Genomic DNA, 12,196 nt, shown 5'->3' on the forward strand with positions numbered 1-12,196 from the left:
GGCTGGAACCTTCTCAGGCTGAGCTCCCCAGGGCTGCCTCCCATGGGGGATGGGCTGGGAGGGCCCATCTGGGAAGCTCTTGGCACAGCAGGGACTCCTTCCAGTGGGTTCCGACTGATCCCCTCTCATGCACGGAAGGGGCTGGCCTAGACACACACACCCCCCCCCCCCCGTCAGCCCTGTAGCAGACAGCCTCTGGGGGCACCAGGGCCCCGCCCCCCTGCTTCCCTGCCACCCACTGGCAGGTCCCCCTAGGGCCTCCAGAAACCCCCAGTCCTGGTGTCTGGAGCCCTCAGAGCCCCGGCCTCATGCTCCCCCAAGCCCGGTCTCTGAGTGTGGCCAGCACTCTCCTGCCAGATTCCCTGGGGCTGAAGCTACCACTCCCCGGTCCCCGTGAGCCCCAGGATGCCGCCAAGCACAGCCTTCAGGACCCGGTTGGGTTGCAGCATTCAAGATTGATGGCCGTGCTGTCTTGTGGCCTCGTAATGAAGCGTCTCTTCATCCCTGTTGCTGTCAGAAAGATTTGTTGTCCTCTGGGCAACAGAATCAACCTGCCCACAGCGGGGGCTGCCGGTGGCTGGGACCATGGGGAAGTGGGCAGCCCCTCTGCAGCACTGTCAGCTCCCCGCCCAGCTCCTTGCCCAACACCTCGCGACTTGTAGGTGGCCTCAGGACTTTCTTGTTGCTTTTGGGGGCTGCCAGAAAAGCAGGGGAGGGGAGAGCTGCAGAAGGCCTGGCCCCAGGGCTCTTGTCCAGCAGAATGGCAGGCTGCCTTGGACTCAGAGGCTCACGGGAGAATGTGGATAGATCTGAGGGTGCTGTGCCCCGCTTGTCCCCTACAGGCATGTGCGCGCGGGCGCGCACACACACACACACACACTCACACAGGAACACCTGGGCACAGCTCATTAAGACCCAGAGCTGCTGCTCTCCAGGGCTGGGTCTCTGAGCCTGGTCCCCACTCTTCCCTCTTGTGCCTCAGTTTCTCAAGGACCCCATGCCTTCTGTACATCCGAAGAGCAAGGGTCCACGGAGCTGGCGCTGGAATGGGCAGCCTGTCCCCAGCCTACCCACTGGACCTGTGGCATTCCCAGCCTCCAGGCCAGGCTCCAGGCCAGAGCTGCCTCTCCAATCCTGTGGCCCTGCCCACTCCCGGCAAGTATCCCATGGCATGGCCTCTTAGGATGCCTAGTCTGAGCCAGGTCCACAGGGAGCAGCCCCTGAGGCTGCAGATCTTAGAGGACAAGGGACACCACCTGTCTGTGGCCAAGGCCCTGTGCTCCACCTGGCCTGCAGACCAGAGGACAAGTGAGCAAGTGGGCAGGCAGCTGCCTCTTCAGTCCAGGGCCAAGGGAGAGGACTGAGGGTTGCAGAGTTCACCGTGGTCATACCTCGCTATCCCCAGAGGCTCCAAGGGAGACCCAAACAGTAGGAGCATGTCTGTTCGACAGTACCAACGTTGGGAAGAGGGCACCCAGCTTCTACACCTGGGACCAGGGACAGTGCTGCCCACCTGCCACTCACAGGGTCCTGAGGTTATGGGGCCATCTTAGAACTCAGCTGGGCCCAGAAAACCCCCATGACACAGGGTGGTCCAAGGTCACCCCTGCGACCACGTTTGGTACGTGCAGACATGGTAACATAGGGTGAGCGAAGGACTGATTTACATTCCTTTGGGCATTTTTAAAATTATGACTAAAACATACATAAAGAGATTTTTTCAGAGAAGAAAATGTGAAATCATGAACTAACAAAAGAAATTTGGTCAAACACAACCTCCTAACAAGAATTGATGTTAAAATTATGGTTATTAGCCATATTCCTTCCAGAAGCAGTAAAAGATGCTTTGGAAGGTGAGACAATTAATTTTTAAGTTTATATTACACATTATAACACAGTGGGCCATTAGCAAGATGGCGACATTAACCTTAATGTACTTGGCAACAGCAGCTGTGGACACTCTCTGGAAGGGCTCCCAGGCTGCGTGGGTGTGGCCCCGATGGCCAGGAGGGCCTGCACCCCAGCACCCCCAGCCAGGGGGCCAACAGGTGCCCAAGGTCACCAGGGGCTGGTGGTGGAGGTTGGTGACCACCCCAAGGGACAGAGCCAAGGTGGGCCCTGGGCCAGGCCCTTGGCAGGGATGGGCTGACAAGCCCTCCCATGACCTGGGGGCAGCTTGAGGGACCAGTGGAATGTGAGGCTCTGTGTGAGCTGAGGTCAGAGGCCTGGGCTCGGCCTGGAGGGGGGTCAGAGGTCAGGGACAAGGCTCTGGCCTTTGTCGAGCTGGGCCGATGGTAGGGCCCTCTAGAGAGCCCCTGGCTACTCTGGGGCAGGTGCTGGCTGCCAGAGGTTGATGACTGGCCCTGTCTGATGGCTCTACCGTTGGTCAAGGTCTGCTCTTCCCTGGCCACCCACTGTGTGACCCCCATGAGCTGGCCCTGTGTGCTTCCTTCCAGAAGCCCTCAGAGTGGGGCCTGCAGACACCCCCACCTCACAGGGGAACACGGCTCACCTGGGCAGGTCTGTGTTCCTGCCCGCTCTCTGACCCTGAAGCCAGCCAGCTGGGGGCTGTGGGTTGGGCGGGAGTTTCTAGACCCCTTCCCAGCCTCCCTGGCTCCTGCCGCTGGCTGGGACCCCCGCTCTCTGAGCTGCTGCAGCCTCAGCTGAGGGCCCTGGGGCAGGAGGGGGGCCACATGGGGCTGCCTTGCCCCCGACATTCCCTCTACACCCAGCTGTACCCTCGAGACCCTTCCTGCAGGATCTGCAGGTCAGGGAGAAGGGGCACAGGGACTGTTGTGGCCAGCTTCAAGTGCTCTGGAGCCTTACATGGTAACTTCCAGTTAGTAGGGAGCCCAAGATGGGCCAGGGTCACAAGTTCAAGGCCAGCCTGGGCAGCAAGGTGAGAACCACGTCTCAAAAAGAGAAGCACCGCACCCGAGAGGGAGTCAGCTGGGCTGGAGGGTAGGAGGAAAGGCCCTCGGGCTGAGTCCAGGCAACGCAGGGATGGGGACCACCAGGGCTCATGGGCTGTCAGGGACGGGCATGCGCTGCTCCAGCCAGGCCTTGCAGGCTTCCAGACCACTCTACGGACTGGGAGGTAGAGATGCCCTGTGTCCAGCGCCCGAGGTGAGCTGGGAGCCTTGGTGAGGGATGTGAGGCTCAGATCAGCTCTGGAGTAATGGGTACAGACTGGGCAGGCGCCAAGGCAAGGGGCAGGCAGGAGGGAAGGCCTGTCCTGCAGGGCGGCTTGGGAGGTGGTTACCGCCCTGTGAGTGCTCTCTTGCCCAGGTCCCAGTGAAGATGTACCAAGCCCCCCAGGGATCAGGAAGCATGGACAACCCCACCTGTGTCCAGCAGCCTGGGAGGGGACAGTGGTAGCAAAGCTTGGAAGACCTGAGACCCTGCAGGTTGAAGACTTGAGGTCTGGTGGAGTGTGGACCAGAGGGACTGGGTAAGCTGGACACCATGGGCCAGTGACCAGCAGCTGGGAGAGGGGCTGAATGCCACCCCCAGTAAGCTCCCTACCTGGCCATCCCAAGGCCTTCCCAGGCCCTGGGGACAGAGGGAGCAGGAGGTGCCACTTATGGTACACCCACAGGTGAGGGCTGGTCCTGTCCAGGGATCAGGGCTGGGATTCACCTGGGTCTGGGAAGGCCTAATGACAGTATAGGGACCTCCTGCAACTCTAGAGACAGCAGCAGGGCCACAGCCCAGGACCCCAACTGGAGCAGCTCCCCAGACCTGAGGGCAGAACTCACTCCCTGCTCAGCCACCTGTGGGCTGGGCGGGGCCGGGCTCCTGGGGACCCTGGAGTAGAGGATAGGAAGAAGGAGCCCTCCCACACTCACACATCCACTCACTCACACACACACACTTACCACTCACATACTCACCCATTCACACATCCACTCTCACACACACTTACCACTCACACACTCACCCACTCATTTACTCACTCCTCATCCACCACTCATCCACTCACTAACCTATTCACTCACTCACTTGTCCACTCACACACTCACACACACACACTTACCCACTCACATACTTACCCACTCACTCATCCACTCACTCACTAACCTATCCACTCACACACTCACTTGTCCACTCACCCACTCACCCATTCACTCACACTCTCACCCACACACTCACACACTCACTCACACACACACACACTCACTCACCCATACACTTACTCACCCATACACTCACTCACCCACACACTCACCCACATACTCACACACTCACTCACTCACCCACACACTCACCCCCCCACACACTCACACACCCACTCACCCACACACCCACACTCACACACTCACCCATACTCACACACTCACTCACCCACACACCCACACACACACTCACTCACCCATACTCACACACTCACACCTCCCACACTCACACACTCACCCACTCACTCACCCACACACTCACCCACATACTCAACCACACACTCACTCACACACTCACACACACACACCCACTCACACACTCACCCACATACTCACCCACATACTCACTCACCCACATACTCACTCACACACTCACACACACTCACCCACACACTCACCCACACACTCATTCACACACACACACTCACACACACTCACCCACCCACACACTCACACACTCACTCACTCTCTCACCCACACACTCACTCACCCATCAATGTGCTCACTCAGTCACCCACTCGACAACCGCAGCTTTCAATGGACTCCATGCCCAGAGGTGAGGTGTCCAGCAAGGAGGGGCTCATGGTCCCGTAAAGGGCCCTTCCAGTGACCCTGCATTTTGCCTGGTCTGCTGCCCCCAAGCACCACACACTGGGCTGTTCTCTTACTTTCAGAGGCCTGGAGGCCAAACTTGTGGTGGCATCTGCTGCCCCTGTAGACCCCTGGCCTCTCAGCCACCACCAGGTTTGGGTGGGGTGGGGTGGGCGCTGGAGCCCGGGGCCCACTCTGCCTGCCCTGTCATCAGGCATTTCCCCTGCAGGGAGCTGGGGCCCCTCCTGCCCTAGCAGGGAGCCTGTCTTCCACCCTCTCCCCAGGTGGTGTCCAGCCCCCCGCCCTGTGGGGTCTAGCTACGACTGGGGGATTCAGCACAGAGAATATCTGATTTGGCTCTGTCCCCACCACATCCTCTCTCAGGCAGGTGGGCAGGCTGCAGCCATGCAGGGGGTAGGGGTCCTGGGACAGCCGCCCCACTCCCCAGCCCCTGCCCAGGGCTGTAGGTGGGGGTGGTCTGCCAGGGGCCTCTGCCAGGGGCCTCTGCCAACGAGACTCAGATGGATCTGAGACAAGCCTGCACGCTCTCATACCTATAACTTTAAATTAAAAAAGCCAAATGCTGCTTATGGTCTCTCCCGGCAGCTCGCACAGCAGCCCCATAAAGATCATGTCGTAGCGCAAGCCATTACGCGCGGAGTTTACTGTATGTACATTTCTAAATGGTTCAGCAAACGGCAGCCTGCGTACGGGCAGGGAAGGAGAGCGGCTTCATTTGGGGGTAACAAATGATCCTTGATTTGATTTTAAATGCAATGACAGCCGAATTTATTTCTTATTTAATCACCTCCCCGTGCTGCAGAGAGCAGGGGGATATTAACTCCACAACGCAGAGCAGCTCTGGAGTCAGCCGAGAGGCAGGCGGATAGATTATGTTTATAGGGCAGAGAGAGATGGCGGAGCGAAGCACATAACCAGAATGGGTATTTTTGTCATTTATACAGTAGCTTATATCATTATTTCTTCCTGCTTCCAATTTTTCAGTAATAAAAATATAGGCAATGTGATTCTCTTTGCATTACAGATAAACCATCTTGATTCTTTATTAAATATTTTTATTAATCTGAAGTACTACAAAGCATCTGAGCAGATAAATCAGACAGGGCCAGTCATTTTCCCTCTGTTAGCGCTCCACGAAACGGCTTCATTTATGCTTGTGCGACTCCAGGAAAGGCGGCTTCCAGCCTCATCTCCAGGCTCCCTTCTGTCCGGCTTCACGGCCATGTGTACTGGGCAGAAGGGTGCTAACAGGGTATTTGTTCTTCAAGATCCAATCCCCTGTTCTATTTAATTAGGAATTACTACTCGGGTGTCACTCTTGGTGCCAGCTGGGAAACGTGAGCCCTGTCACTGGGCTGGGCAGGGAGGGGTCCCTCGGAGCCCCTGGAGAGGCAGCAGTCCAAGCAATGCCCTGATGTATTTGGGGGGCCACGTCGAGCATCAGCCTACAGCGGGGGCCCTGGTCCTGGCCAAAGTAGGGGGGGATGGTGACATGGTGTCAGTTCTGGCTAGTTCCTTGTCCCTTGGTGGCCTGCCTTCCTCCTTCTCCTAGGGACACATGGTGAGGCACCTCAATGGGCACAGCTTCTATGGGAAAGGTCTCTCCAGCCCATGCTGTGGACACACGTCAGAACTGCCACTCCCCAGCCCCTGCCCAGGCTGTAGGGTGGTCTGCTTCTTCAGTAGCTGTGTCCCCCAGGGTCCTCCCCTCCAGCCCGCCGACTTGCTCCTTCCCTAGGGAGCTGGGAGCTGCTTCACTCTGAGATGAGAGCACTGTGGGCTGACCCCAGCCCGAGGGCCTGGGGCGTCTGCTCTTGGGCAAGGTGCACAAGCCCCAGAGGGAGTCCACCACGGGTGGGAGGCTGCCCAGAACCCAGGCACATGGCTGGGCCTGGGGCTGAGGGGGCCCCAGGCGTGGCCTGGACTCCAAGGGGGTCCGAGGCTCTGGAGGCATTGCAAGGCTGCCGAGCTGGTGCCTAAGGGGGAAGGGCTCAGGCGAGGGCCCAGGCTGTTGAAGACACCAGGGAAAAGCAGCTCCCCTTTGCCCAGGGCCGGGCAGCTCCAGTGCCAACCACCTGGCCTGCCTCAGTGGCCCGGCTCCTCCTCCCCCTTTCAGGATCTCTCCCCTCTGCTTCCTGAATCCTCCCTGCTGAGGGCAGGACACTGACCCTGTGGTCAGGCACTGTCAAGATGCTCTGGCTCTACCATTCTGGGTCTGTGGACCCTGGACAAGCTCTGGCCATGTCCAATGCCCAGTGTCCTCCTCCAAAGAGCAGGGGCTCCATGCCCACCTTGCTGGCCTCGTGCCCTCAGGCTGGGCACTGCCTGGTGTTGACCCTGTCCTGAAAACCAACCAGGTGCACCTCCCCAGGTGGTGCTGGGGGTGAGGGCTGGTGCCCCCCTGGAGAAGGGTGTGTCCACCAGGGACCCATGAAGGACAGGCCAGGGAGGGAAGGGCCAGGGTGGGTGGGGAGGACTATGCAGAGAGAGGAGAATGGGAAGGCCAGCCTGGCAGCCCCACGGAGGAAGGGGCCTGCCTGCTGGCCCTGTGATGGGAGGAGTGGCCAGGAAACACCTCCAGAGACTCCTGGGCAGGGCCACGTGCCCAGGCTCTGTGCTGGGTACTCAGGGTTGGGCGTCCCCATGACAACCTGGGGGATCATGTCCTGATTTTCCACTGCCAGGGCCAGGGGTCAGAGGTGGCCCTGCTCCACAGTGGGGCTCCTAACCCTTCCCCCTTCAAGTCCATTTCCTGCATTGTTGGCCCTGCGCGGGGTGTCCTTGGGGTGGGCCATGCCTGGGCCTCAGCCGTGGCTGCTGACAGAGCTGAGTGGAGGCGGGGAGGAGACGTCTCTGGCCTGGCACCAAGAGAGTGCTGTGTTCCATCTCCCCACCACCAGGGACCTTCTGGATGCACTCACATGCCCAGCCTGCCTGCCCCGCTGGAGGCCAGCCACACCCACGTGGCCACAGGGCTACACCAGCCCAACCCAAATCTGAGAGTGCCCTTCAGGGCAGTGAACTGACCACAGCAGAGTCTCCAGACCCTGCCCCTCCTGGACAGTTCTGCTGGAGAGTGGGAATGATTAATTTTCAGGAACCACCCCTGCAGGGGTGGACTTGGTGAGGGGCACTGGGAGGGTCTCTGCTCCCTGCTTGGGGCTACCCCGCCGCCTGTGTCCAGGGCTCAGCTCACAGGCACCCCCTGGCCCCATGTTCCCACTGATAACTGGTGGCTGGATCTGCACCCTCGACCTGCCTGCTCTGATGCCCCAGCCTGGGATGGTCCTCACATTTCACACTGCCTGTGGACCCTGCCTCCACGGGGTGTGTACGTCCTGACCCTCCAGAGGCCAAGCTGGCTTCCTGTAGGACCAGTAGGCTTGCCACCCCAGGACCCAAGGTGGGAGGGTTTCAGGGGCCCCTGCCATATATACACTGGCCTTGTCCTCTCACACCTGCCGAGTTGCTGAGGGGCCCCCTCACATTTGGGGAGAGCACCTCATCATGCCCCTGGGCCTGCTGGCCAGGACAAGTCTGGACACAGGACAGGTGGGGGTGGCACCAAGCAGGGAGCAAATTTGCTCTTACATCACCCACCCAATGTTCTCCTAAAGAAATGGATGGGCTGGGGCTGGGGATGTGGCTCAAGCGGTAGCGTGCTCGCCTGGCATGCATGCGGCCCGGGTTCAATCCTCAGCACCACATACAAAGATGTTGTGTCCGCTGAAAACTAAAAAATAAAAAAAATAAAAAAATAAAAAAAAAAGAAATGGATGGGCATCTTCCTCCCCAGGAGACCTGTCCACGCCCCTGGGAGGCAGGGCAAAGCCATTATTCCAAGTTTAAGGAAGGAAGAATCAGAGGAGCAGGCTGGCCCTGGGAGCTCAGTGATAGGAAGGAGAGCTGACTCCTGGCCAGGCTCAGGCCCGTGGCTCCTGCTCTACCCCTGAAGACGGGCCACTGTCTGCACCACTCCAAGTGCATGCTGGACACCTGGAGATACAGCATGGAGACTAGCTCCCAGGCCCTCACTTGGGTCCCAGAGTTCCTGGGAGGCAGAGGAGCTGGGCCCCTAACAGTGCTGAGAATTGCGTGTTTTGCATCTGCACAGGTGTATCTGGGATGGGAGGGTCAGAGTCTGCACCAGACCCCAGGACAAAGGGTCACAGGTGATATGGGCTAAAAGTGTCTTCTCAGGCATGACCAGGCACATTCTTAGGGGCAACTGGATTCTTGGGACAACTAAATCAGTCACACAAGGGTGATGGCCACAGGGGTCTCAGCAGCCCTGCCAGGCTGTGGGTGAGTTCCAGGTATGCTGGGTCCTTGGCCCTCAGAAGCAATGTTCTGCACTAAGCCCTGGGGTCCCTGAACCTTGGGTCCTCCTCTGTCTGTGCCACCCTAGGTATATGTTTAGACCTGGCTCGAAGACTGGGATTTCTTCCCAACATCAGCAGAGACAGGCCTGCAGAGGTCAGGCAGGCCCTCCGGGTCTCAGCTGCTGAGGGTGGGCCTCGGCCAGGGTGTCACTGGAGAAGGGCCAGCCAGGGAACTCCCTCTGGAAGGTGCTCTTCCTTCTGCACAGGAGATTTGCCTGCTGTAGTTCAAATCTCTCCAAAGGCACTTTTGCTCGATGCCTCTAAGCAGCTCTAGGCAGTTCTGGTCTCTGACTTTACAATCCACGTTATGGAATATCCCAGGTGTTCCAAGGCACCGTGGGGGCTGGGAGCCAACCCGGCAGAGTGAGGGTCCCAAGGCTGGGTGGAGCCCCAAGCCTGTGGACTAGGGCCACACTGCCCGACCTCTGCTGGCCAGCCCACCCAGCCAGGGAGAGGCTGCAGGATTCTCCCCTGGGCCCGTTCCCTTCCCCAGGCCCTGGCCTCAGCTCAGGAACCTGCACTGAACCCATGTCAGCTGTGTGTGAAGAACGCCCAGCCACAGGGGACCTCACTCACTTGGCCTTACTGGTGGCTGAGCAGAGCTGAGGATGGTGGCCAGGACAGCCCTCTGCTGGAGCCCCTTTAATGACACCTTCCTGGGAACCGGCCGGTGCTGGGGCGATTGGCAGGGATGTGGGGTGTTCTCCCAGTGCCACACTCCTGCCTGCAATGTGCCTTTCCCAGCCCCCCTCCCGTCCTCCGTGGACGCCAGCTGGTGCTCAGCAGTTTGACTTAGTCCTGACACTAACTAGCAGGACTGATGCGGCCACAGGTGGAGGCTCAGTCTACATGACACCCCACTACACACACTGTCACAGCTGGGGCCTCCTACACTCCTGGCCGGCTGGCCCGTACAAGACCCAGCTCATCAGACGGCACTCAGTGTGGGGCTCCTGCCTCTGCTCCACGCTCCACCTCCCAGCCGCTGGCGAAGCCTACCAGACCTCCTCCTGCAGGTTTCCTACAGAGGTCCAGTTTGTCAGCTTGCTGGCCACTGGCCATGGCCTCCGTCTGCAGCCCTGTCCCCCTCTGAAGTCTGGGTGGTAGAGTCAAGGTTGAAGCAGCCCCTTTAACCCGTGGCTGGCCTTTCTGGGACTCTCCCTGAAGTTGTGGAGGCTCAGTGGTGGCTCCCCTCATCAGCCTCCCAAGGGCACGCCTGTCACTGAAGCACTTTAAAGCTTTAGGACTCTGCCGGGAACCAGGAACTAGGCATTCCTCGCTCTCCCAGTATTTAAAAATCCCTGGGGTTATGCAGCCTCAGGCTGTCACAGGAGGGGGCTTGAGGACGCCCTGTGGAGCCAAGGGGCCTGGCACAGGAGGCAGTGCCCTGCAACAGAGTCCTCAGGTCAGAGACACAGCAGAAAGGGACGCCAGGCGTGGGGAAAGGTTAGGGTGGGAGGTGCACGCTCTGTGCACAGAAGGCCCAGACGCTGCACAGCAGCGGGGACGGTGCACACCCCTGCACGCCTTGAAAACGCAAGATGGGAAGTTTAGTTCACGTCGTCTTTGCCACAGTTTTAAATTTAAATATGTATCTGGAAAATTCCTGGGGGAAACAGAGAGGGATAGATATGTCGAAGGCCCATGGAGCCACCCGAAGGGCTGGCAGCAGCCAGGGCTGGAGCCAGCTGAGCCACAGAAGAGCTGTGTGGGTCACAGCCCAGGGAGCAGCAGCCACCTGGTCCACACCGCCACAAAGGAGTAATTAAGAAGGGGGGAGACAGTGGGCCAGGTTCGCTCACAGGAGGGACCTCCATGTAACTGAGCACGCCCCTCTCCTCACGTGAGGGCCGTGTGGTGGTCCCCCTCCAGGGAGGATGGGCTGGGAGTAGCTCAGAGCCCCCACGCCCCGGCATGGGCAGGGTCCCGACAGGCTGCACCTGACAGGACCCGACCTGGGGCTTCCCACTGTGGCCACCGCCCAGGCTAGCTGTGAGGAGCTAGCACACACCGCCCAGGGGGGACCTCTGCAAACACCTGACCTGCCTGCCCAGCACAAGGCCACAGACTTGTAGAGTCTCGGGAGCTTCACAGCCCCAAGGAGCCCAAGGGACACGGTGACACACAGTGGGGGGCCTTGGGATGGAAAAGGGACATCAGGCCCAAGTGGGGAGATGGGAGTGAGGCATGAACTTCCGCTAATTAAAATCCACACTCCTGGGGGGTGTCAGGCGGTTCTCAGGTGAGGTGTGACCTGTGCAGGTCAGTCACAGCCTGGGTGCCTGGGCTAGGTCCCAGAAGGGTCCCTCCAGTCTTGGGTCCCAGGCCACCTCATGTGCTGGCCCTAGCCCCCCCAATGCCTCTGTAAACAGACCCCCACAGCACAGACACGACGCCATCCCTGGGGAGGGAGCCTCAGGAAGATCCCAGCAGAGGGACAAGGGGGACGGGCACCCGGGAGAGGAGGACCATGGTGAGAGTGACCGGAATAACCACATTTTAACCCACCATAAGGTGGACAGTTTTGTTATGAAAAACACCAGAAAGCCATTAATGTAAATCATGAAATATTCAGCAAGGAAGTCACTTAGATGTCTGTTCCCAGCAGTGGTGCCGGGCGCTTCCTGCATCAGGGCGTCAAACGCCAGCACTCATCGGGTGAGCTGCGCCCTCCGGGCCCTTAGCGCTCAGGGAGGAAGCCTCAGCTCCCTGCCACAGACGCGGCCCTGCTGTGGCCTTGCTGGCCGAGGGGAGAGAGCACTGCTGGGCCGTAGCCACCACCTGCTCTCTCACACACACCCAGGAGGGTCAGTGCCCGTGCCAGGCAGTCCCTGCCTCGGTCCTGAGGTGGAGGCCCTGCCTTCCACAGTGATGACAAGAAAAGCAGCTGACAACGTCAACTCTGCTTTGCTTGGCTCCTGATGGACATTCCCTGACCACAGTCTGGGGTCATGTGGCCAGTGAGCCATGAGGCCAGGATTTGGGTCCAGGTCTCGTTCCAGAATCCCATTCTGAGCCACTGTCCTC

The sequence above is a fragment of the Spermophilus citellus genome (assembly GCF_964194105.1).
Source record: "Spermophilus citellus genome assembly, chromosome: 2".
Classification (NCBI taxonomy): Eukaryota; Metazoa; Chordata; class Mammalia; order Rodentia; family Sciuridae; genus Spermophilus; species Spermophilus citellus.